Genomic DNA, 5861 nt, shown 5'->3' with positions numbered 1-5861 from the left:
AAATCTTAAAACCAGCAAATCCTAAAGTAATTTCTATTTACAAGCTGAAACGNAATCTAAGAAAAATGAAAAACACCTAAGGGAATTTCTAAATGAAGACTAAAACAGAATGTGAAACAAGAAACAAAAATAGAAGAAACAAAAGAGAAACTAAAACAAATTCTTACTACAGAAACTATGAACCAAATAAAATCTAAATTATCCTATAAAACAACCAAAATGAATCCTAAAACAACAAAACAACTAAGTATTTACAAACAAGAATTAAATATTTAAAGACTAGGACTACAATAGCTATCTACACTGGGTATTTATGAACTCCCAAACACAAAACCAAAGTAGAAACAGCTTCTGAAAAAAATTTCCCCTAATTATTACTAAAAAAAATACTAAACAGGGTATATTTACATCAAAACAAAAAATTTAAACCACTACCCATTTAAGAGGCACATTGCCCTNAATGTGTGAGTGGGTAAGACTCCTAACAACACAAACATATGTACAGGACAATCAACATCAGGATTATTCAAAACAGAAATGAAAAAGAACTAAAATTGAACAAAAATGTATATGACAATATAGAACTAAAAAACTAAACTCAACAGAGCACACAATGTATATGAACAAAACTAAGAGAAGTAAACACAATAGAACATAANTAAAAAGCTAAACTAAACTAAAAAGCTAAACTAAACTACAAATTGACTAAAATCAGTACCACAAGTAGAGCTGTCAGGATTTTTTAAAGNCCTAAGGCTGACCCTGGCCCTTTTTATATTTGGCCCACTTTTATTGACCCACGTATTAGGGGGCTTTTTTTAAGCCCCCGACCCCCAAAGCCCCCATCAAGTGGGTTGTAAGTGATTCAGGGCCGGGTTAGCCCCTGCGATTATTCCCATTTTTCTTCCGAAGAACTACACTGCATGGAGTAAACCGTGACACCTCCTCCTCACTCTCACCGCCCTTCCCTCCACCTCCTTCCGCCATCTCCCCCCGCCATTCTGGACCTCGGAGGAAACCTTCGCCCTCATCGACGCCGCGACAAGTGGTACTCCCTCGGCCACACCAACCTCAAAGCCACCCACTGGCAAGGGGTTGCCGATGCCATCANTGCCCTGTGCCCCAANGCTTCCCNCACTGCNAAAACCGTCGTCCAGTGCNNCCACAAAATGGTTCGAGCTCGTCGCGTATTTCAAGGGGCGGAATTTATGGTCGGAGACTTGTCTTTTATGTGTCCTGAGTTCATCCAGGTTCGTTATCATCATAATTTCTTTATCGCTCCTGTTTTGTGATTTTTGAGAAATTCTCAACCCTTATTTGAAGAAGAATGAAGAAAAAACTGTAAAACTAAATTTAATCTAATATCNCCAGAAACTCTTCCTCCCTTTCTTGCCTTCTCTCCTCAAATTCTCCTCATTGAACCATTTGATTTCTGGGTAGGTGGTGTCCAAACCCTCACAGCGTAGTGGGCTTCACATCCAACCGAACAAAATTGTCGTTCTTCAACGGGTAAGCTATTTCCGTAAACCTCCATGCTTTTTAGGGTTTATTCATACCTTGATTCTGTCATGCATGTGACAATAGTTTCTCTTTCTAGTTTCTCAACTCAAATTTGGGTTTTAAGACTATTCTCATCACCGAAAGGTGAATTGTAGGGTACTGTGATCTTCCCTTCACAACTCAAGGTACTGTCGAGGTGCGTCTGTGAGCGGGATCGTGTATCACATAGGTAAGGGAAGCTGGGAGTTTCTGTTTTATTTTATAAATTAGAGTTGCATGAGTTAGGATTTTTATTTGAAATCTATGAAATAATGTATATGTGAAATGTTTGGTGAGATTGTGTTATTCGAATTAAAAATTGGGGTGTATGTGTGCATGAGATCATGTTATTTGGTTCTACATTTGTGATTCTGATAGGTATTTTAGATGAAATCCCTAAAGAACTCCCTAACTCACTCTCACAAACAGAAAAGAAAAAGAAAGAATAGAATTGTATTCACACCAGAATCAAGAATTCAAAGTACAAAGGAGCCTAATCTCCTTCACCAGGTTCAAAGACCGGTTAACTACTATACAAAACACTAACTAACTTCCCCGAAAACACCCAGACCCTTATATAGGCCTTCTCCCCTTCCCACTTAACGGTTTAGCTGTTAAGTGTTCTGTTTTCCCTTCCTCCTTTCATATACCCACCAAGTCCTAACATCACTCCCCCTTGAAGATTAACCTTGTCCCCAAGGTTGAATTCGGGGAACTGCTCATGCATCATCAATCTATCTTCCCAGGTCGCATTTTCCACCCCTCCATTCTGCCACTCAACCAACACTTGCTCACGTTGTGCCCTTCTAGCTGCTTCATTCTTTTGTCAATCACCCTGCTAGGCCACCATGTAGGTCCACTCTCCCGTAAGTCTGCAGGTAACTCTTTTTCTTCTTGCTTCGTACGTGGAAAACAGGATGAATTCTAGCATCCTCTGGCAGCTGCAACCGAAAAGCTACCTCCCCTATCTGTTGCATCACCTTGAATGGGCTGTAATAACGAGCCGACAACTTCGGGTGCAATCTCACTGGCATGGATGTCTGTCGGTGTGGTCTAATCTTAAGGTATACCCAATCATTCACCTTGATAGTCACAGGGCTCCTCTTCCTATATGCTTGTTTTGTCATCATATCTTGCGCTCTAGATAGATGGTACCTTAACTGCTGCAGAGCTTCATCCCTCGTCTGTAACTCTTGGGCCACAGCTTCCACCATGGTTTCCCCGGGAATGAATCTAGTTAGTACTGGTGGTGTTCTTCCATAAACCGCTTCAAACGGTGTACATTTGGCAGCCCCCTGATAGCTGGTGTTATACCAATACTCTACCCAAGGTAGGATTGTGCTCCAGCTCCGTGGTTGTTCTGAACAGAAACAACGTAGATATCGTTCTAACACACGATTCAGAACCTCGGTTTGTCCGTCAGTCTCGGGGTGGTAGGCTATGCTCATTTGGAGATGAGTTCCTTGCATTTTAAACAACTCCTTCCAAAACGTGGTGAGAAACAGTGGATCACGGTCACTCACTATAGTCTTTGGCACTCCATGTAACTTAACTATCTCCTTCACAAAAATTTCTGCCACAGTCCTAGCAGTGTAGGGATGTTTGGGCGAAACGAAATGACCATACTTACTTAATCTGTCTATAACCGCGAGTATAACGTCATATCCCCTGGACTTCGGCAACCTCACAATGAAGTCCATGCTTATGTCCTCCCAAATAGCTTGTGGAATCGGGAGTGGCTGCAACAATCCTTGAGGGGAGGCCGCGAGATACTTGTTCTGCTGGCACACAAGTCATTGAGCTACGTACTCCGTCACAGACTTCTTCATCCCCAACCAGAATAATGATTGAGCCAACCTCTTATAGGTTCGGTACACCCCGGAATGTCCACCCGTAGGGGTGGTATGAAACTCAGCCATAAACTTTTTAACCCATTCTGATTTGGCTGATATTACAAGTCTCCCCTTGTAGTGTAGTCGGCCATTTTCCATTGTATATGCGAGATGTTTGTTCAGATCACTTGTAATGTCATCCTGGATCTTTTTCAGGTCATCATCCTCCTTCACTTCCCTTATTACCTCCTGGAAATCTCTCCAATACGGTCTAACTACCCCCACCAACTCTATCGCTTCCTCCGTCTCTCCCGCATCATGCCTCTCTTCTAATTCTCCCCCTTCTCTTCTCGACAAAGCATCGGCCACCCTATTGGAGGTTCCCCTTTTATATACTAAGTCATAACCTAGCAGCTTGGCAATCCAATGCTGCTGTGCTTGGGTGGTCATAACCCGTTGCTCTTCTGATCTGTATATACCACAAACCTCTGTCCCAACAAATAGGGACGCCAATGCTGCACCGCCAGAGCCACCGCCATAAGCTCCTTCTCATATATTGATTTCCCCAGAGTCGTTCCCGATAACGCCTTGCTNAAATATGCTATGGGCCTTCGTCGCTGAGTCAAGACCGCCCNAATTCNTGCTCCAGATGCATCGCACTCCACTCCAAAAGGTTGCTTGAAATCNNGCAACGCTAAAACAGGTGNNGTTNTCACTGCTTCTTTNAGTCTCGCCATGGCTACTCGGCCNGCTTCCGTCCACGTAAAGTTTCCTCTNTTTAACATTTCAGTTAGAGGTTTGGCGATTTTCCCGTAGTCTCTGACGAATCGCCTNTAATACCCCGTCAGCCCCAAGAACCCACGCAGCGCCTTCAATGTCCTGGGTTCTTCCCATGTCGCCACCACCTCCACCTTNTCTTTATCCATTTCNACCCCCTCCTCTGAGATTACATGGCCCAAATACCCAATTGATTTCTGCCCAAACTCACTCTTCTTCCGGTTGGCCACCCATTGCTGTCGTTGAAGTTGTTCCAGCACCAGTTCCACTTGCTTCAGGTGCTCGGCCCACGTGGTACTGTAGATGAGGATGTCGTCGAAGAAGACGAGCACGAATTTCCTCAGATAGGGTCGGAATAAGTCGTTCATCGCGCTCTGAAATGTTTCGGGAGCGTTGGTAAGGCCAAACGGCATTACGAGAAATTCGTAGTGCCCCGAATGCGTTCGAAATGCCGTTTTCTGTACATCCTCCTTGCCCATCCGGATTTGATGATAACCCACTTTGAGATCCACCTTTGAGAAGTATCTCGCGCCTCCGAGTTCATCCAGTAGTTCTTCAATGATTGGAATCGAAAATTTGTTGGAGACCGTAGCTTTGTTGAGGGCGTGATAGTCGATACAGAATCGCCAACTATCGTCCTTCTTCTTGACGAGTATAACGGGGCTAGAGAAGGGGCTTATACTTGGTCGGATGATGCCTGCATGTAGCATCTCCGACACCTGTCTCAATTTCTTCTTTCATTACGTGTGGATACCGATAGGGACGCACGTTGACAGGATCGGTGCCCTCTTTTAATGTTATCCGATGTTGTGCGTTTCTATTAGGTGGCAAATCTTTCGGTTCCTGAAATACCCCCCATACTTTCGGTTCCTGAAAACTAGTGTTTTGGGTGATTCTAGAGGAAGTGAGAGAGTGATTTTGAGATTTAGGAGTTAAGGGTTGAGTTAAGCTATTGGGATGACTTAATTGAGTCAAATCTGACTTGTTAGAGGTGTCTATAGGGCTAAGATTTTAAGTATGAATTGATGCACAAACACTAAAGAATGGGGTTAGGAATGTCTAGACTAGTTAGACAAGTTTGATTCATCATATAGATCAAGTTAGGAGTGCTAGAAATCCATCAAAAGGCTTGAAACGAAACATAGGAGAGTGAGTTTTGGAAATTCTGCAGAAAAATCTGCAGAATTCACGCTGGGCGCCTAAAAAGGGCGTTGGGCGCCATTTCCTACTGTTTTCCAGTAGAAATTCACACTGGGCGCCGCGCAGGTTTCTGATGTTGCTTTTGTTTTTTATAGTTTGGGGAGTTCCGGATGTCCGTTTTAGACGTTCTTTAGGTCGTTCTGGGGGTTTTTGACCCTTCCAGAGCAATTGGTGAGGGTCTCCATGCTGTTTGAATTACTTAAGTATTGGTAATTAAAGTACATAAAGAAATTGTTATTAATAGATGATGCTTATAGGCAAAGGTTGGAGTAGACCTTGCGGTGAAGCTGCCATATATTTATGTTGCTGGCAAATTACGCATCCAGTAACGAAGTCTGTCACGGTTTTCTTCATCCCTACCCAGTAGAGGGACTGTGCCAGCCTCCTATACGTCCTGAACACACCTGAATGTCCTCCTGTGTTGGTCACATGGTATTAGCCAGTAATTTGGGAATCCAACTAGATGTAGCAGACAACACCAACCTTCCTCGATAATGGAGTCGCCCATTCTCC

The sequence above is a fragment of the Vigna radiata genome, chromosome 4 (genome assembly GCF_000741045.1).
Source record: "Vigna radiata var. radiata cultivar VC1973A chromosome 4, Vradiata_ver6, whole genome shotgun sequence".
Classification (NCBI taxonomy): Eukaryota; Viridiplantae; Streptophyta; class Magnoliopsida; order Fabales; family Fabaceae; genus Vigna; species Vigna radiata.
The sequence above is the reverse complement of the archived record's forward strand: the minus strand, read 5'-3'. Positions refer to the sequence as shown.